This window comes from Argiope bruennichi, chromosome 7 (genome assembly GCF_947563725.1).
Source record: "Argiope bruennichi chromosome 7, qqArgBrue1.1, whole genome shotgun sequence".
Classification (NCBI taxonomy): domain Eukaryota; kingdom Metazoa; phylum Arthropoda; class Arachnida; order Araneae; family Araneidae; genus Argiope; species Argiope bruennichi.
The window spans coordinates 116,651,304-116,673,844 of record NC_079157.1 but is presented as its reverse complement, the minus strand read 5'-3'; the positions used below and the strand labels follow the sequence as shown (position 1 = coordinate 116,673,844).

Sequence of the window (22,541 nt, the reverse complement as noted above, 5' to 3'; positions counted from 1 at the left end):
AAAAAAAATTTTTTAAGCTTTTTAATTTAAATAATAACAAGTACAAAAAATTGCATAATCGTTACATTTTGTATTTTTACACAGCTTAAATTTTATGAATTGCTTTTAAGAGATCTATTATTTTTAACCATTTCTTTTCTTTTGCTCAAAGAATTCAATAATCATTCAAAAAAGTATAGACTTAAAAACTGCTAACCCAATCGGCACTTGAATGTTATTTGTTAGACTCTACTTTTTGAGAAATTATTAGACAAAACTTTTAATTTTTATATGTTATCTAAACAATATTGTGGTATTTAGCACTGAAATATAAATTTTTATTAACAAGCAAATAAGTTAAATTTTTTAAATTTTAAGTATTGCATTTGTAGAAAATATTATATTTTATTGCTTATAATTTCCTAATAACTGATAATTTTCCAAAATTGAGGAAATATTTTTTTCCTAATATTTTGTGATCACTGCAAAATCATCTTTATTTATCTCCAACTAAGTGTGGTGATGCATATCTATGTATGACTTTTGACTAAAAAATTTCATCAAACCAAACTTTTACTTCTATATACTATTTTGTATTTTCCATTTATTCCGAGTTTGAAAAAAAAAAAAAAAAATTATTTCTCAAAGCACTTGAAATACATAATTATAAATGTGCTATGAATTAATATTTATTGAACAAAAAATTAAAATAAACTGGAGGTTATATTTAATTTTTTTAGGATGATATTCACATTGATGTTTTTTATTTTGACTTTTTATTAATTTCATTTCTGGATGTCTTTACCATTTTTCAAAAACTATCATCAGTATTGACCTGTGCAATAAATATTTAGTTCAGTCATTGTTGACTATAACAACAGCAAAGAAAATGTAGGATCATATTTCTGAAAAATGATTTTGATTGACAAGCAAAGAGATGTTTTTTTTTTTTTTTTTAATGTTTACAAAACTATTTTTAGTTAGGAAAAATTAACAAATATTAATCTGTCATCATAAATGTTAATATTATTTATGAACAGAAAATCACATTTTGCTGATGATACCCATTTTCACTTGTGCTTTAAAATTTTGTTGAATGTCTATGAGCCTGGTAGTGTAAATTTTGTAACAGTGTTACTCTCTTTTCACATTCTTTGAAGTATGGATTTTACTTAGATTAGCAGGTGGTTTGTTTTTATTTGTGAACCTCTTCACAGAAAATAATCCTTTCATAGTGTGCTAAGGCAAGGGAAAAGAATAATTTTAGATTTTTAGTCTGAAGTGAAATTTGTGTTGAAAAACTTGATGTCAATTCAGAAGCAAAAGTGCACTGTTCATGTCTATAGCTGCATAATTCCAAGTAAAATACAAAATACTATTAACAGGGCGATTGAGATGGCATCGCTTAGGAGTCCTGCCCCTCACTTTAGAACGTACTGTGCACCTATTCTAAATATATACATTTTATTTGCTTTCTCCTGATCTCCATTTTTTAATTCATCACTATTTTCTGTCATCTCTTGCTCACTAAAACTAATTAATTTTAAATTCTTTTTAATTAAATTAAATGTTTTTAAAATTTTATTATTTATCTTTTGAGCATTTAAATTCTTTTGAAATATGCAATATATATTGAATACTTCTGAATCTAATACACTCTTTTCGTGAATAATAAGCATTTATTTTCAGTTTTTTTTTTTTTTTTTTTTTTTTTTACCTTCTTTTTGCTCCAGACTATTTGATTAGTGATGTGGTGACTCAGCTTATATTCTTCAATAATTACTCACAATTTAGAAGGAATGTTGGAAACTAATTAAATTGAGATTAGATCTCTATTTTTCCTAAAGCATGCAACTTCCTTTCTGTAAAAATCAGAATGTATCAATAGTGCCAGAATGTTTGCATAATACTTATCAGAATAATCAGAATGTTTGCATAATATAAAAAACAGTTATACAGTTAGATTGTCATTGAAATGTATTAATACTTTCTCAATAGCAAGGAGTCTATGGATTTTCAAATTCAATGCATATCAGAATGCTGCAAATGATAATAATTAATTATGTGAAAGATCATATTCCTAAATAGCTTTATACAGTGCTACAACTATAATATTTTTTTTTTTTTCATTTTCTATAACTGATAACTTGTTACAGTCCCCCTCCATTGGTAAAGTTGAAAGAGCAGTTATTTATGATCATGTCATTGAAAATGGCATTGAGGAATGTTCAGATTGCTTTTGATTAATGAACTTAGAGATGTTAGATGCTTCCCACAGTTTATCCTATTCTTTGTTGTTGAATCAGTAGAATGCAGTGGCAGCATTCTTGAGAAAAATTTTGAGAAAGAGGAACAAAAATTACTTCAAAGAATATAAAAATGGATCTTGTTTTACTTGTACCTTTTTTAAATTCCTGTACTAAAGGTACATGAATATATAACAGAGTGTATAACGTCATTTGAGTGTTTAAATTTGAAAAAACAATTTTTAATCACTTTATAAGTGCTTGGTTAAAAATAAGACTATTTAAAAAATGCTCAAATTTCTTGAAAAATGCAAGAGATTTTTTTTATTTTCCTAGGTGTAGAATACGATAAATCGAAAATATGCTTGTAAAAGTTTGTTTAATGGGTGTATCAAAATCAACAAACAGGTAGAATTTAGTGAAGGAATTCGCAGTGAAATAGATTGCAGGGTGCCAACAAATTTTAAAATAATGCTTAATATGCCTCCCCCCCAGCTCCTTTTTTGTTCTATAATGTGCATTGAAGTTTATCGAAATGTTCATAATTTCTTTCGCAATTTTCATTTCTCTCTCTTTTTTTTTATATTTATTAAATATTCCCATCCTTTTTAAAATTATTTGTTGGCCAGTCTTCAGAAATTTTAATTCTTTTACATATATATAAAATCTGCTAGATTGGTATTTAAAAATTTTAAAGAAATAGTTTTTCAAAGCTTTTTTTATCTTTCAGAGTTCAGATTCTGTCCTTTTTTAACAATATTTGCTTTTTCTCTGCATAGAATTTTTTTCCCCAGTGAAATCTTTCTATTGATTTAAAGATTTCTTCTCATTGACAGAACAATAAATCTTTGAAATTTGAAAATGAAATTTGGCAGAAAATTGCTTTTTAGGTATTAGAAGCCTGCTAAGAATGAATTTTTCAAAATTTCAATTAGAAATTTTATTTAAAAAAAAAATAGGATCTTAATGTGTTTCTGCCATGTCATCAACACATATTATGACATAAAAATTATTTTTACTCCATTTAAAAAATAAAAATGGCTTTTTAACAGTACCTCTTTTTTTTTTTTTTTTTTTTTAATGAAAGCATTTTTATTTCTGTTATTTTACTGAAATTATTTTTGAAATGTAGATATTTTTTTTTTGCACTGTTTTTAAAGATTTAAAAAATGTAACTATATTAAAAAGAATAACTATTTAAAAAAATGTGACATAATTAATTAAACCAATTTTATTTTAATTCGTTAGATTTTGTAATTTTTGAAAAATAATGTTTAGACACAATTTGTAGCAGTGATTTTTATTTTTCTAAAATTCTTTGAATCATTAAATCATATGATTTTTAACACTATTAATGTTATGATAAAATGCTTTCTTTGTTTTAATTTTAAAGCTTTTACTTTTTGATTAAGATTCTTCACTTGGTAAGTGCTGTTAAATTTATAGGCAATGCAATATATTGCCATATATTGATTTCAAAAAATACTTTTTTCAATTGCCATTTTTTATTTTCATTTTCTTCTAGCGGCAGCTAGTGTGTTTTTAACTTCGTGAATTTGATTCAGTTATTTATAAAAACTGGAAATTGTTAAATCATTTTAATTTCTTTATAAAATATAAAGTATATGTATATTATATTACAACTGAAATAAAATTTCTTTTATTGTAGGAATATAAAATAGGTTAAAAAGCATATTTTTATTTTGAAAATATGAAACATTAAAAAAAAAATACCTTTATTAAACTTCAGAAATAAAACAATAAGATAATTTTTTATTGTCCAGTGATTTCTAAATGCTGTTATTCTTTTCTTTTAAAAAAACTTGATGTAAAAAAAATTTAATTAGAACATGGCATTATTCTCTTATGAGTTTTGTGGCAGTTTTGCCAATCTTTTGCTAGTAGCTATCCTGTAATGCTTTAGCCCTTAGCTTTATAAAGCTGTAAATAAAATATTCTTTATTGCTAAAGATGGTGAGCTAGCACTAGATGAAATTTACGACTTATCATTCCTGCCATATCGAATATTATTTCTTTCTGCATATTTCATCTGCATTTCTTTCAATAACATTCTAATACAAAATGTTTGGTCATGCTATGTTTCTACAAATATGATGTCCATCCAAATTTACTAGTAATTTGTTAATTTTATAAAAACCAAATTTTTATTGTTAATCTTGTAAAAATTAGCTTTTTTTTTTTTGGTAGTATTTTTTTATTTCTATGATTATTTTTATGTTTTTGTCAAAACAAAGACATCACTTTTTTTACATTAAAAGAGATTGTACAGATTCTAAAATAAATATTAAAATTTTAAAACTAAACATTTAGGATTGTTTTTTAAAGAAATTTTAATAGAAATTATACATTATAAAACAGAAAGCAGCCAAGGCTTAGAAGATATGTAGGCTTACATATGCATGCATGTACAAAGGTACTTAATTTTTTAGGCTAAAGAACTTTAAAAGTACTTGATTTCTCGTTATGCTTCCTATATAAATAAATTCTACCATGCTTCCTGTTTTTTTTAAAAAAAGATTATCATTTGCTAGTGGAATGTTTTTTATTTATTTCAAGAAAAAAAATTTTAGAAATTAAAATTATCCAAATAAATATTTAGTAAAATTATTTAATTACTGTTGGAGCAGAAATCCAGAGTGTGCATGATATTCCAAAGTAAAAGATTGTTGAATAAAATTTGTACTACATGAAGGAACTTTAATATGAAAGTTTTCACCTCTAAAATGCACGATTTTCTATGAATTATTTTTCTGTCTTATGTTGCTGTTAAAAACCTTATATACTTGATAACAAACAGAGTATTTTGAACCAGTAGCAAATTCAAATTCCAGTCATGCCACTCTAATAATTTCTGCTGAATAATTTTTCTTATTTTCAGCTGCAAAAATACATGTTCCAAGTATTTATTCAAGATTGTGTGTCGTATTTCATGGACCTACAGAATTTTTTTTAGTTAACTGGCCATTAAGAAAATTACATTTTTGTTATAAAAGTGTTCTTTGCATGAAAGCACAATATGTAAAATATAAAAGAATAGTTTTTTCATATATATAGTATTTGATATTCCACATTTAAAAATATTTATGGCATGAAATTTTTAAAAGGATTTTAAGGATTATTACTCGTTAAAAATTGGAAAAAAAATGCATGACTTGCATTTAAATTATTATTTATTAATAACAAAAAATTATATAATTAGAAATAAAATTCACTTGCGATTTCTTTCTTAGCAACCTAGTGCTAAAATTTGAGTGCTCGCAACAAATTTCAGGAAATCATATATATGTTTTCTGAGATAAGAAAATGGGGCAAGTTCCTGAAATACTGTGGTCATCTTCTAAATGATTTTGAATTCAATTGTTATAAAATTGGAATTTTTCCAATGAAAACTTGATTTTTTAAAGTCCTCAGAGGCTCAATATGTATCCTCTTCAGATTAACTGTTTATGCTAACTCATAAAGCATAAATTTATAGCTGTTCTGAAAAATGAAGAAAAATTTATCAAAAATGTCATATTACTCCCACATTTGAATAGGTGCATCTATAACGCAAGTACACCATCAACTTATATTTAGAATTACTTACAGTATTTGAATATCTTTATTTTAAAATGATATTTTTATAACTTTTGTTGATGTTTGAATATGTTTTTTTGTCTCTTAACTGTCTCATTTATAGATTATTTCAGGTCTGCTGATATTATTTCTGTGAAGATTCAAAATAGACATGTTGTTTTGGAAATTATAATTGACATTTTTATTTCTCCAGAATTCTTCAATAATGTTCAGTTATTAATAAAGCTTTTTTAAAGCCTAAGAAATTACAAAATTTGGAAAACATTACAAACAAGCATATGAAAAATAGCTTTTTGGCTATGATTAGCTTTATTACTCGTTATTTTTTTGTAGCTGTGTCCCATTTTACTTGAATAATAGCAACGATTAAGCTCTTAAATAAAGGGAATGTAAAATAAATTTTTAAATGAATCACTTCGCTAGAAAAGTAAGCAAGTAATTTCATTTATGTTATATTCTGCACTCTCCATTTTTGAAAGTTTAAAAATCTGCGATTATGAATTATTTGAACATTTTTAAAAAAACGTCTTTTGGATTATTATTATTTTCATGGGTGATTAATTTTGACTGGTAGACATTTAAGAAGTTAGCTTAAAAGCAAATATCAATTACATTATATGTTATATTACGCATTATATTCCTGGCCTTAATAAATAAGTAGCATTTTTATGTGTGCTTTTGAAATTGTAATAAAATACCTGGTAATTTGACTCCATTTATATCTGGAAAATACAAATTGAAATGATCTCTTTCAATCTTTTTCGTTAATTTTAAATTTTAATTTTCTATTGTATGAGGGAATTTCATCTGTTTGTTAATTCTTTCAAAAATCCTATGATCGATTCTTAAATCATTGCTTTGTAGATGTAATGAAACTCACTAAATTTGGAATTTTATTAAACCATTTGCACGGAAATTTTCATTTATAGTTTGTATTTTATCATTATATGTTAGAAAACATTGAGTGAAATTCAAAATGCCCATTAATCTTTATGTTAACATTTATTACAATTGAAGCGGGACCTCATTTTACCATCATTATGAAAAATTTGTCCTTTATTCTTTTATGTTGAATTCTTCTCAGATTAGACTTGAGTGATGCAAAGCAGTAACTAATGTTTTAGTAACATCTAATTTACAGACAATTTGCTCAAAATGTAGTGCATTTGCTGTAAGATACTTTAGCTTGTCAGTTAAATAGTAGTGAAATTTCCATGACCTTGACCTGGGTTGTTTTTGATAGGATTAACGATTATAATCTATTTTCTCACTTTTATTGAAATTTCTGCCCTCAAAATGATTGAAGCTTAAGATTCAATCAAGATTAATGATTGAAGTATAAGGAGTTTATTCTTCGTGCTCATTATATGTTTATTTAGAAGAGTCTTAACACTTCAGAGGTAATGATGACTTATTTGCATTTCCCCATTTTGACTTTGGGCACATCAAATATTTTACTTTTGAAGAGTAACACAAAATTTACCAAATCTATAAGAAGTTATAAAAATAATTATGAAATTTACTTCTCACTTATTCTTATTTCAACATCTTAAATTTTATTTTCAGTGAAATTTTATAGAATCTTTTATTATTATTATCGAATCTTTTTTATTATTATAGGTTGTTTGGGGAAGTTTATGGATTTGATTCAATCAATTTTTTGTTATGAGAAAAAATAATTGTGAATAGGAATAATCTTGTAACTGTCCATTTTATATTGGAACATTCTTAAATACTGAATGTTGCATTATTCAAAAACATTTAATGAGATCATATTAAAACGTTCAATATTATTTGATTATTATAACATGAATGAAAGTAAAATTTTATTTCATTTTTACCGAATTGAAATTTCCGGAATAAAATTAGTGAGCTGACACTTCCTCCAAAGGAATTTGGTTCATTATAAACAGTTCTTAAGAATATTAAGCTAGAGAACTACTCAAAAAAGTTGTACAGGAAAATAAGATTTTGACTTTGATTAATTCATGGTTAGCTGGAAATTATTTTATAATTTTTATATTTTACATATAAAGAAAATTTTTGAATTGTGCACCAATTATTTGCTCATATTGTAGGTAGGTATCTGTAAAACCTTGAAATTTTTAAATCTTCTCTCGGTATCTATCAAAAACTGAACAAATGACGAATTCCTCAAAAATGGTTTGTAATTATCTATTTGAAGTACATTAAATTCTGCATCGAATGTATATACCATATTTCTTAAATTGAGGGATGTGCCCTAGATAATGTAAGTGAGAAATATGTCAATTTTTACTTTTTTTTAAAGCAATAGTACCATATTTGGATTTTTGCTCTAATTTTGCAATTAAATATTAAAATGTTACTACTTTGGATATTGTATATTAATTCTTATATCTGATCCTGTTTGTAAATATAGCGCTTATGATGTTGACCAAGTGTTGCCTACTTTGTGAGTCAGTACACAAACTATTTACCAGTTTATGCGAATCTGTAGATTTGAAAATAAAATATACACTTAAATCAGTCTTCGTCTAAAAGTTCAACAGCTTCATCATCAAATAGGTTCACATTATCACCTAAGTTTGATTTGTTAACAGAAATTTTTGTTATTTCCTTGTTTCTGATACACCTCATTCTTTATTTTTTACAACTACAAGCATTTATATGTTCCTTGGGACATCTTTAGTCAGTATTTTTAAGCAACTCTTGTGGGACTATTAATATGAAAGGGACAAACTCATACTTTATTTTCTTCCAGTCCCACTGTGTCAATTCTGCACATGCCCATTGCTCATATTAGTATAGGTGGAATAATCCTTCATAAATGTAGTTGAGCAGTTTTTTCATTAAAGGGAGGAACATACAGATTGAAATTATTTTCCACTATAGATTTAGTAAATATTGTGGAGCGAGCTTCATGTATTGATTAGAATTCAAGAAACTATGCGACAAACAAGGCAGTAATGATTTTCTCTGCTACAACATTTAATGTTACTAGTATTAATATGATTATTTTTGTCTATTTCCATCAGTTTTCCTCGATTGTCTAAATATGACTGTGGTCAATTCACATCTACTGAAATAATTTAGAAAAAACATTGTTTTACTGGCAGGTGCTAAAACTGTAGGAGTCATTAAGTTTTTTCTTCCTCTACTGTCGTCGCACAATCAAATAGACAAATATTTTTATGGTCGGAAAGAAGTCAGTTTATAAGAAAAATAATTTTTGAATCCTTATAAATGGAAATTTTTTTTATGGAGTACAATTCGATTGACACTTCTCTGTTATATAGTTCCATCTTACAGGTGGAGACTTATATCAGTACCATACAGTTTTTCCAATGATTTTTGACTGAAATTGCTATTAATAGTATTTCTCATGCTTCAGTTCGGTCTGATGGCAATTTACTCTTTCATCTCTGACTATTTTAGATGATAGTTCCATCTAAGTTTTTCCTAGCTATGAATGAATTGTTACAAAGGAAACCTTTTGAAAATTTCAAATAGTCCCTATTTCATCTGTATAACATTGAATCCACATGTTGTTTAGAGGTACAAATTTTCTATGTTTCTGTAAAAAATTTCTCTACATTTAAAAACCCACTCAACTGTAGGCTTAATTGCAAGCCATTTAGCATTGTGTTATCAAGGATCCATCATGCATGAACCTTCAATACTCATCAATGTTTGTTTGACAATCATATCAGAACAAGGCTCTATCGGATTTCCTTACGGTTAAAAGGATTTGTAGCAAATATTTCACATTCATGAGGCATTAAGTGGAACTTGAGTCAGACACATTTAACAAGTGTAAATTTTGCATTCCAAAAATGGTTGTTTGTGTGATATTAAGTAGCATTTCTTCTATATTCAGAAGATGATGAACACTCAATTCTTTCTTCTGCTAATGCATTTTGTGTTTCATCATATCCAAAAAGTTTTCCATAGGTTATTTTTATATTATGAGTTTTGAAAGATGTTACTTTTTTTAAAAATAAGGTGCTAATTTGACGATGAATGTTATGATCTTTCATTTATGTACTGGTAAAATGTTTTGGGATATTTGTTGCGTGCGAATTTTTGATTGAAAAAATCACATTTTGAAGTTTTGGGAACATTGTATGTAAAGCATTAGCAGAAAATTTGTTCAAACTTCAAATTTCATTTCTTATTATAATTATTTCATTTTGATTGTGACTGTTTTAGTATTTCCTTTTCATCTTCATGATATGAATTTGTTTTGCCCATTTAAATAGAATTAACCTTATAAAATTTCCACCTATATGAAAACTCGTGTATTTTCATTAAATTATGTTTGACTACAAAATTTGGTTTTTATTGGTTATTTTACAAATATTGAAGTTAATGAATCATCAAAAAAGAAAGAAACTAATATTTGATTTTGATGATATACTGTATTTGAGCTGTAGACTTTTTCTCCTGCAACAATTAAATGTTGCTTTTAGTATAATCTCTTTGAAATCTATTTGGAATAAACTGATATTGACCTAAATAATATTCTTTGTCATTTCATCTCTGGTTTGAAATTCAGTTTTTCCTGGTTTTTTAGATTTGTAAAAATCTTATTCATGTAATAAAACCTGAATCAGTCTACAGGCTTTTAACTTTGAAGTCATGACAGTTTAGTCAAATCTTTTGAATGAATTGGATTTTCTCTTCAAATTTTAAATCTCATTTTCATAAAGATATCGGAAACTTGAAGTTTTCATTCACTTGCATTAAATTTTTTTTTTAACAAAATGAATCTATTTCTACTAACTGAAACAGTACTAGTGATTCCATGATCTTCTGTGTCTGAAGTTTTGGATGTGAATGGCTTCATAATTCATCCGTCATGCTATTTAAAGTATTTAAATCTAGCTGGGCTCTTAAAATAATTGGATATTAAGGTAAGTTTTGTATTTAATTATGATTTATCTAACAATCAACTATTTCTTTTTATGATATTGTATTTATTTTATATGGATATCTCAACTTAATATGAGTTTCCAACTCAAAAAATTTTTGTGAACAGATGGTTGAAAGGGTGTGAGAGGATATAGCTTTTCTGAGTTTTTAATGTTTATATGACAGTGCTAAATTTTTTGATTTTAAATGTCTGTCATAATGAATAAATTGAACTGAAATAGTTCAATAAGTTTTTTTTAATTGAATGTTTTTTCTATAAATTTGAACTATAATATGAAACACTTGTTCTTAAAAGATCTGAAATATTACAAATATTATGCATCCAATGGGAATTGTTAATCCCTGTTAATTGATATTTAAATATTCTTTCTAAAAAATGAGAAAAACAATCTGTGAATAAGTTGCTTTAACTTTAATAATAGATTCAAATTTTTTCCACTTTTAACTTAATAATATATTGTATATGTTATACACAAAAATAGATTCACATTCTTCTTCTCGCTTGGGATTTCTAATTCTCAATGACAAGAACTATTTGAGCGTAACATGCAAAAGATTTCTGAAGATATATTTGCATTTTGAAGTATGTAACATAATTTTGCAAATATATGGCAAAAATTTAAAACTTCTGAATTTATTCAATTTATTTCACCATTGGAATGCATAATTTTTACTCAGTGAGAAGTAATGATAAAAAGACATGCTGGTTTACATTATGACTCAAGGCCAAAGTATTCTCTGTTTCCCTCTGTGCTTTAACGAAGAGATTCTGACAGGGATTTGTCTGACACTTGTCAATCTAATAAAGGGAATCTTTTGTATCTTGGAAAGGGAGGCAAGGTGTTTGAGTTTTTTATCCCTTCGTTCTAAGCATGGAAAGTGCACTAGTCATCAATTTTTTTAGAGCATATGTTGGAAATAATTAAATAAAAAAAAAAATGGGAGTTGGATCAGAAAATAAGAGGTTATTTTTAGATTGAAGCAACATGGAGACTAATTTAAAATTAAGAAATTGATTAAGATTAAATTAAGAGATATCATTACATAAATGTGTTAAACTTAGTCTTTTTCCAAAAAATGCTTACCTTTTTAAAATATGTTGCTGATTAATATGATTTAGATTTGACGATTATATTATATTTTTTATTTCATTTTATTTTCAATTTGTAACTAGCGAGCAGTTGATCATAAGATCCTAGAAACCTCCTTCTTTAGACAGGCGTTTTTGCAATTTAACAATTTATTTTCAATTTTATTTTAAGTTGTTAATTAAAATAGCAAAAATTTATCATTGCAATAAACAGTATGATTTGAATCTAGCTATATTTCCAAATAAGTATGTTTTTATATTTTAATCTCAAGAACTCTTATAATGTGCTGTTACAAATTTATGTACTGTATATTGGTTTATTTCAATAAATAATAAATATTGTATTTTCTCTTTTTATTAAAATGTAGATTGTTTTGTATTTTGTAACCTGAAAGTAACATCAACACTTTAAATCAATATTATACAGTATTAAATCTTTTCATTTTTTTCCTTCGTTTAAAAACATAACAAGATTGATATTTTAAATATTTATTTTTAAATTGGTCAAAACTACATAGGATATTTTTTTATGGAATAGACATTTTTATACATTTTGTTTGCTTTTAGTGGGCTTTTTTGAAACAAAATTTGTTAAAAAAGTCATATGAAAAGAAAATTATGAAATGAATTTATATAATTTCAGAAATTATTGTGGGTGGGTTTCCCTCTCCTTGTTTTCTTTCCTCTTTTATATAACTATAAGCAGTGTAAAGAATTTCTTTTAGGATTTATGATATCTGTCTCAAGAAGTATTTCTTTCCTTTATTATTTTAAATTTAATTATTGTTAGTCGTTTTTTTTTTTTTTAATCTGTTTTGCTTGATATACCTTTCTTTGAGTATTGTGTGCAATTTAATTGTTTGTATTAAATATTTTATCAAACAATTAGCATAATTTTAAATTTTATTTCAAATCTTAGCTGCTAGTTATATAGGTGCAATAACATCCAGATTTGATCAGTAATCTTTCTACAAAGTTTTGCTGCATTTATGAGTTTGTGACATAATCTTGGGTAATCAAAACAGTTTTTCCTCTGGAAATTTTAGTCGTGTACCTGTTTTTGCTGCTTTTTATCTGAATCACAGAATTTAATTTTTTTATGTTGTATTTTGGAGATATATATTATGATTTATTTATATGTGTAAGAGGATTGTCATTTTTTTTTTTTTTTTGAAGAAATGCACATTTTTTAATAAGATAAAAATATTTGTGATTACTTTTTTAACTTATAGAATTTAATTTGCTGCAAAATAATTTCACTGTCTTATATTTTAACTTTTTGGAATTTTTGTATAGGCAAAGGAATTTATTTGATATCTATTTCTCCTGATTAAAATTTATGCAAATTATTGCCATTTCAAATTAAATTAGAAAATTTATTTAAAAATCTCGTTTTTATAGAAATACAAATTTAGCTGCATTAAAAAATCATTTTGAAATTAAACATATTTTAAAATGAAATGTAAATTCTAAATTTTCACATTTTCAATACTTGGAAGTGATATACGTAGAACAGGGTTGCCACGCTACCGGGAGAATCTGGAATACCTCGAAAAAACAGGGAATTTAAAAATCGACAGAAAAAAAACAGGGAAAATACAAGGAATTTTAAGTTTCTTATTTATTTATTTATTTCATCCAAAAAATACCGATTTCTGAAGATTGCGAGAATAAACGATCATAGCCATAGCTTCCATAAACAAAACAATACCATTTCGGATTGTGCAATGAAGAAACACCTTTCTTCTACTCTCCCCCTCCCCTTTTTTCTGAATAAATCAGTCCAGTTTCGATTTGCAGACGATTTCTTTTCCCACGATATTCCTGAATTGCAGTTAATGCGCATGCGCGAGACTTTTGTAACTGCATGAAAGAATATAATACATTTCTCTGGCGGGAACATTCAATCTGCGGAAAGCAGTACGGTGGTGGTTAGTCTATCATACTTGAGTTGAATCTTTTTATTATTATTATTATTATTTCAGAAACTATTAACTTATTCAAAATATACTGGGAAATTTTTTTAAACAATGAGCTGCTCAGAATCCGTATTTAATACGAATTGGATGGATAAAAGAAAATAAATCCTGATTTTGCTGAAGGGTTCGAGGAGTTCTGCAAACTCCATTTGCTGAGTACTATTCGCTTTGTAAGAAGATAATAAGCCTAAATAATATATGAAAACAAATACTTATTTGTCATGCCAAAAGACTGCTTTCCAGTTCAAAAGAGTCATCAATCATGTTGAACTAACATCTTTTTCTGTATTTCTTTTAAATATTATGTCAAATCCTAAAACATCAAATTTAAGATACAAAATTAAATCGATTTCGAACTTTTTAGTTAAAGGACAATAATTTTAAGTTGAATTTTTATGGGCATTAAAGCTTGGTGCACAACATTCGTTCTTTAATGCATTCAATGATATATATTTAAATATTTTCACGTTATATTCATTGAAAGTGAAATAGCTAAAAAAAATATATACGTTAGGCCGTACAAAATTGTCATATCTTTCTTGTTAAGGATTAGATTCATGAAACAAAAAAATATACGTTAGGTCGTATAAAATTCTCATATCTTTCTCGTTAAGGATTAGATTCATGAAACTGGTGGCTGAAAAATCTGCAGAATTTGATGCCCAAATACATAAATTTGCAAAAATGAATACATTTTTAAAAAGTAATCTTGCTTTGTAATGTTTTTTATAAGTAACCTTTAAGTGATTTATATCATGATAATAAAAATGTTTTATTTCACCCAAGTCCTTAATATATTATATATCGCAAATATTATTTGATAATTTCATTTATGTAATACCTAAAACAAAATTCACTAGGTGAAAATAACAGTTTTTATAGATATTATTGTATAAGAATTTATAGTGATAATTTATTCTCAGAATAGCTTTTTTTCGCAAATAATGTTTGTTTTTTGATAAATTTATTAAACTGTCCTGAATTTTCCTTGGAAGTGTGAAGTCCTTGTGTCTGAGTTGCTAATTTTTCAATTATTACCACATTCTATCTTTACAATACAGGAAGTAATTTAGAGAATTGAATTAAAAGCTAGATAGATGTTTTTTAAATCTTTTCTCATAGTTTTATTTTCATATGACTTTAGTTTTCAGTATTTAGAGAAGTTTGATTTTCAATCACCAATGTTTAAAGTAAATATTGTAGACAAAGATGCCCCATCAGCTTTAAATCCAGAAAAGCTTCAAAAGATATTTCTCAAGGGCTGAAATACATTACCTGTCAAAAATGGCCATATTCTCCCTTCAGCTTCTTCAAATGCTTAATCAATTTGATATATTTTTCTTTACTTTTATATAGTTTAGAGAATTGAGTATGTATTTTGAACTTCTTCCCATTGTCCTATTGGATCCAAAATATACAATTTTGATATCAAGACACACGTCAAAATTCATATATCTAGCTTATTGTATTTTGGAGTTACCATGTTCATTTAAAAAAAGCTCATGTATTAAAATCCATTCATCTACCACCTTGCTGTGATTATGAGTTATTGCATTCACATATGAACTGATAGATAGATTGGTAGATACTTCAGACCTGTGCCAAATTTGCTACAGATCAAAAATTCTTGCAATAAAGCTACATGCCAGAATTCATCTATAGCCTGTTATGCTTTTTGAATTATTGTGTTCTTAAACACACCCCTAGATATATAGATAGACTTATAAAAAAATTTCTATCAGAATTTACTGGAAACATGTATTTCTGGTTCAAGAACCATATATTTAATTTTATATCTCTACCTTGCAATTTTTTTTTTAATTATGTACACAGACAATTTTTTGTGAATTTAGGGAAGTCAATGGAATAAACAGATTCATTAATATCTCAAGGGTGCTTTTTTTTACAATTGTAACTTTCTTTTTGTAATGACAGATGAAAAATGATTTTTATTTTTACTAAGCAAATATTCTTAAATTCATTATAAGATATTGTGTTTTTTCCCCCATTTTACAGTAATTAAATAAACAGTACTTAGCTTTTTTTTTTTTTTTTTTTTTTTTAATTCTGTTTCAGTTACAAAAATAAACCAATTTAAATAAAAATAAGCCAAAGCAAATTTACAAGCTCATGTAAATGTTTATTCCTATTTTCACTTTTTTTTTTTTTTTTTAAAGGAAAGAAAAGAAACCTCTACAATATGATTATTTTCCCCTATTCTGAATTGTTGATTAAGGATATATATAATAAATCATTTTAATGTTATGCTTACGACGCCGCATAATGAAACAAAATAAAAAATACAACAACAAAAATCGAGAGACAAAGTAAGCAGTGAAAGGGAGAAAAGGATGCCAGTTTTTGATTTTCCTTCTGGTTAGGAATAAGCTGATCGTGATGCATCCTCTAAAAGGCAGTTTCTCCTAGTTTAATGTGTCCTGCATTGCACATTGAATATAGATAAAATTATTCCCTGCTGGGAGTGTGACAACCAATAAATTAACAATTTTGACACTGTAAAACTTCTGAAAGAATCCCCCCCCCCCCTTTTTTTTTTTTGTCTTATATACATTTATAGAGTGTAACTAAGGAATGGCTTAATATGCATTCAATCTGAATCATAATTTTTAGGGAAGAAAAGTCATTAAATGTTACATAAAAAGCTAATAATAATGTTTTGAAATAATGTTTGGTATGTTTCTGTCACTGTCACTAGTTGTAGATGCATATACATTTTAAAATTTATTCATTTTTGTTGTTGTTGTTTAGGAAAGTCGATGGAATTGTATTTTATTTATTTATTTTTTCGATTGATTCTTTCCTCAATTTTATTGCAGTATTTTTTCGTTTCAAATCTATTATAAATTTCTTTAGCAAAAAGCGGTCATTGATAAATAGCGTGAAGATCAACAAAAAATATTGAGTTTGTTAAAAATGTTATGACATCAAAATCCTGGGGAGTGGGGATTTTAATTGGACGCATATATTTTGCATGTTGTTTTTTCATCTCTATAGATAAGCTATTAGGCAATGAATGATAGCTCTTTAATACTTAAAATTTTTTATCTATATAAAATATTCAAAAATAAATATTAATTTATATTTAATCTTTTGTTTATTTTGGTTTCAGAAGAACTACTTAAAAATCCAATGTGGATAATCTCTGTTTTAAAATGATTGGATGAAATCTGATATTTTAATAACTTCAAAGCTGCCTCAAGAATGGAAACAATTCAATTTAAAAGTAAGTTTTAAAAAAAAAAAAAACAAGATCAATTTTTTTGACTGTACATGTACTACAATGTAGCTTTTTGCAATTTTGTATTATACTTTGTAAATATGTACAACTTTGGATTTGTGCTTAAAAATTATAGCTGGCATTTTCAAAACTGAATAAATTTCAGTAGTTTGAAAAATTTCTACTTTTAATGAAGTTAATGTATATGTGTTGGTGCTCTACAGGCCAAACTATTTTACCTAGAACTATCAAACTTGACTCGTATATAATCATGGAATAATTTTAAAAATTAAGCTGAATTTTGATATTTTTCAGTAGTAACTTCCAAATATATTATTCTGCAAAAAATAAATTTTGCACTGTTTCAAAATTTAAAAAATTATTTTTTAATATTGTCAATTTAATAGTCATGTAATTTTTTCTTGATTTTTGATAATTTTGTTTAGTTTTCCAATGATAGATTACATTTTTACACTAGAATTCAAACAATTAATTTTTTTCATCAAAAACTTACTCCTGTGATTTTCATCCTTTGTGAAAGCTAAAGAAAAAGGATTCTGTTTAGTATATCTGTATAATTTACAAGACAAATAAGAAAATTGTTTTTTTTTTAAATGTTTATCAGCCAAACTTAGTCGCATGTATATATTTTAATCTTTTATCTTAAGCTTTGTTAAAAGAGAAAATTAAATTTTTAACTACAGCTCATTAAATGCCATAATAACAGCTTTTCTGTGAATTCTATTTTATCTTAACTTTTAAATTGCATATGCTTAAAAAAGGCTTTTTGATAGCAGTCAATATGGCTTTAATGTATGCATAAAAATAATTAACCAAGTGATTCTTCCATTTCTATTAGAAGGAAATCTTTGTAATGGTAAAGAAGTTTATTATTTCTTTTAGGTGAAGAAGATGTTTAAGCGAAGAGATGTGAAGTGGCTGCCGTTTTCTCTTAGACTTTTCACTGAACACGAAAACCATGTTTAACAAATGTTTGGCACAAAATGATCAAATCTGGTCCTTGTGCTATAGAATCAAACCAACCAACCATTTCTTTTTTTAGAGATAGGGAATTAGTTGTTTTAGTGAATTCAGTGAAAGGTTTGAAAGAGGGACCAAAAAATGAATATGGAAATTGCAATTAAATAGTAAGTTATTTTAAAATTTTTTCCCCTGTTGTCTTTTTATTGCCTACATATGCTACATATTCATAAATCTCATTTTGTGTAAAGCTTTGCTCCAAATCTGTTAAAATATAATTATGCAAATAAAGCAGTTCATTCTTTAAGTAGTATAGCATTAGTTTAGTATTGTAAAATATTGAATTCAATATTTAAATTTTAACAGCAACTCGTTTTTTAATATTCTACTTATATTTTTGTTTAACCTTCTATTGTATTGCAACCGGGAAGTCAAATGATGAAAAGATATTTAAAATAAGCGAATTGCTTTAGAAATTTAGATATTAATGCAGAATTAAACTATTCTTTTTACTCATATATTCTTTTATCTGGAAATCGTATAAACCATTTGGTTAATTCTGAATTTAAAAGGCTTCTGTGAATTTGTTTTAGATTCCTAATAGTGGAGAAAATTCTTGTAATTTATAAGGAGCTCCTGATTATTGTGTTAATAATCTTTGTTTCTATTATGTGTTATATAAAAAATTTGATTTTATTAATCAAATAGTTAATCTTTTTTTTTTTTTTTTTTTTTTTTTTTTTCATTATATAGCTCATGGCAAAGAGATTTTAGCTATTTTTAATCACAAAGATTTATAAAAATTAAGATTTTCAATGTTAATATTTCTTTAAATTGCATGCAAATCTCTGTTTTGACTTTGTTCAGTCAATGTATTACAAATTAACTCTCCATTATGTGCATCTATTTTATGCCATGCATTAAGTAATATTTAAAAAAAAAAATACTTTAAATTGATGTCAGAAATTTACTTTATCTGAGAATACTTTTATTATCTATCCAGAAGTAGAAACAGTTGTTTGTGCTCACTTTTTAGGTACAATATGCTATTTTAAATGCACTAAATTTAAAACTGTATAATTCAATTCTGGTTTATCCAGTTGTAATGTTTTAATGGCTAGAAAAAAATTTTGAAGAAAATTTCATTTAGGAAAGTATAATTAGATATTTAGTCATCATCAATATTCTGCCTAATATTATTCAATTGACAGTATTTGGAAAAAAAAATTTACTACATTGAATGTTTTTTTTTTTTTTTTAAAATTTTTTATATATGTTTTAAATTTCTTTTAAACTTAATCGTTTTGAAGAACTCGTCATATAAAACATGTTAATTCTGACAACTAATGAAAAATTGTTGTTTGGTAAAATTACATGTTGGATACATCAAATATTTATTTGCATATGTTTTCATTTATATGCATTGTTTTGTTTACGCTTTACTAATACGTTTTATGTGATTTCCACAGAAACAGCTATTTCTGTAAATGGAATGGAATGCATTCAATATTTCTACAGAAATTTTAAAACTAATTAAAAAATCTTACATTCTTTTATTGATTTATATTGATTTCTTTTTATGTCCGTATAAAAATTCTATCAGCTAAATTAACTTTTTAAAAAAATCTGTCGGATTTGTTCTGCTTTTAAAATGATTAATTTTTATTTACATGTATATAGTGTACTTCTTAAAGCATTTGAAATATTGAATCAAGTCATATTATCATAGGGTTAAGATGGGCTAGCTGTAATTTCTGCTTTAAGACTTGATTTCGCCAGTATTGTAATTTTGCATTTCACCAGATATTCTATGTTGCATTTTTGTTCGTGAAAAATTGGATAATTTTGTGCTGGCTTATATTTATTAGTTTTCTGGCCTTGGTTCAAAGTCATGAAATCTGTTTTAAAATGACTTTTTTATAGCTTTAAAATTTGTTAATAATTAATAAATTTTGTAGTGCAATGTGCACAAAAAATTTGGTTTTTGTTTTAATTTATCAGAGTTAAAAAGTTTTTGTATATATTTATTTTACAGTTTGGGGCCTGCATCAAACTGCAAGATATGTTTCATTAAGGATATTGTGGATTTCAAAAAGCAAGATATAAAAGTGTTTGTATGTAATATTGTATTCATATGATTGTATTTTCAGTTTATTATGGATTTTGTTTAAGATGTTGCGAAATATAATGTTTTGAAAATAAAGATTTCAAAATGAATGGATTAATGCTCTTGTTTGATTTTGAAAACATGTTTTGATGCTTTGGATGGATACTTCTTGATATGAATCCCAAAAATGAAAACTTCTTGCTCCCTTTGTCAACTCTCAAAAATATCAGAAATAGCGCATAAAAAAATTCATCCAAATTTAAAATTTTATTTGTATGATTTTTTATAGGATTGGGAAAATATTTTGGATAAAAAAACTTAAACAATTTTTTAAATTTTTATTTATTTATTTTGATTGAAAGTTTATCTATAGGGATTGAATTGAATTTTAAGAACCAATATCCAAAATGCAATACATAAAATAATTGAAAAAGTTATTCCATATAATATCATTCTAGTTTTTTCTAAAATTGGAAAAACTAGATTTTAGTCATACCTATTAATTTTGTATACTTGTGGAACTTATGCCAGTTCAAAAATAATGGATTTGTAGATTAGCCCAGGGAATTGGAAGTTACAAATTTTCAACCTTCTGATGGCCAAGTTAGTTTATTTATCTAAGGTCTGATTAATTAGCTTTTAAGATCAATAAGGAAGTTTTTGCATTGGTTCTAAAATATTTATTCTTGTGATTTTAAGAATGTATATGTGAATAGTTGACTTTTGAAATGATCTTGGAAATTAGAAAATGATGACTATATAGCTGAGAAAGTTTCAATTCTACCAATTTGTCCAATTTTCCCAACATTTTTAAATTCCATACATAGATGTTTTAATTGATTGTATTCATTTTAAAATAATCTTTAATTATTTTTTTTTAAATAAAGTATTTTTATTTTTGGAGTGCTTCATGTGAAATATTCCTGTAAAATATTTTTAAAAACATTGAAATTCATTAGTTATCTGCAAAGGATATTTATTTATTGACAGGTAGGAACATAATTTTTATAAGCATCTTCCCAAATTGCATCAAATTTTATACAAAAAATATCCCAAGGTGGCTTTTAGAATGATAAGGAGGAAAAAATGGGTGGTTAGTTTTTTTTTTTTTTTATATATATATATATTTTACCCCAGGTAGAAGTTTTATGTTTAAAAGAACTTTTAAAATAATTTAAATTTTGCAGTTCAAACTAGGAATAAATATGATGGTGCTTGATTATTTTCTCTAATTGATAATTTTTAAATTGATCTTTACACAACTTTATACAAGCTGTTAAGATTTAAATGGGGGAGAGAATCATTTTATATTTTGAAGCAAAATATGATAGCAAAAGAGCATTTGAGCTGCTAATAATGATATTTTAATTATTAATAATGTTAGTCATTGTTATATTTAAAGATGACTTCTATATATAGAAAACAAAATATAGATGTAAATGAATTTTTTTTTAAATCTTTTGCGTGAAGTTTGCACTATTTGCAATAAACAGTCTTTTGATGTATTAAATGAGATTGTATGACTAATTCTTATTAAGAATTTGAATGGACTTCACAACACATAAAGAGGTTTACTAAAAAGAGAAGAGGGGGAAAGTTATATTTAGCGTAATGGTGAGTCGACCACGTGTTGTTTTGTGGTTAATATTTAAATTTCGGAAAGCATACAAAGAAAATTTTAAAATTTTGACACATTAAAAACTTTTATTTGTGTGCTAAACAAAAAAATATTTCTTAAACTCATTACCAGGCGCATTACTAATAAGGAATCCGTGTATGATGAACTTTTATTATTAATATTATTATTTTGATGGAGGAGTGTGAATTAATGTGCATTGTTACGAATCTGCAATGTTGCTTTCTAGCACAGTTGACTCCATAGTCGAAAAGTTAGTATTACAGGACAGCTCTATTGGATGCCGGATGAATGACCCCCGGACTTGGCAACAAAAGGAATGGTACTAGAATCTTCAAGAATTTTGGAGATAGGTCCATTATGACGCGATTTAAGATGATCTTTCGAGGTCTTTCCCTGCCGTATCTCGGGAATATAAATGGCCGTGAGACCGAGTTGCAGTCCTACATTTGAGTTCAGCTCTATTAGTTGAATGAGGTCTCTCTGAGCGCTTATCATTGTTGTGCTGTTGTTTATTGCTTGTGTACGTCTTAGTGTGTATTTGTTGTCTGTATATTCGTGGTAATAAACGTCTTTATTTGTTACTGTGTCACCATACACCCGCTACAAGGAACACGTTGAGTTTACAGACTTAGTGGATTAATTTCCATAACAGTACTAAATTAATTCTTTTAAAAATAAAGAAGAAAAAATGTGCAGAAATGAAATTAATATCATTAAAAAGTTATTTATATTGTTACAAACCTATAATATTGCTACCCGGCACGAATAGAG

General features: G+C 26.0%; 1 protein-coding gene across 2 annotated transcripts in view; it reads left to right on the top strand.

Annotated features, from left to right (window-relative positions):
* The window catches only part of LOC129975099 (splicing factor, proline- and glutamine-rich-like), a 56,514-nt gene extending 36,316 nt beyond the window's left edge, over nt 1-20,198 (top strand). For both annotated transcript variants that reach the window (XR_008785017.1, XR_008785016.1), the window contains 3 exons: nt 16,936-17,049; nt 17,947-18,191; nt 20,060-20,198. The gene's annotated coding sequence lies outside the window, so the exon portion shown is untranslated. The remainder of the gene's footprint in view (nt 1-16,935; nt 17,050-17,946; nt 18,192-20,059) is intronic.
* Nucleotides 20,199-22,541: the final 2,343 nt, after the last annotated feature.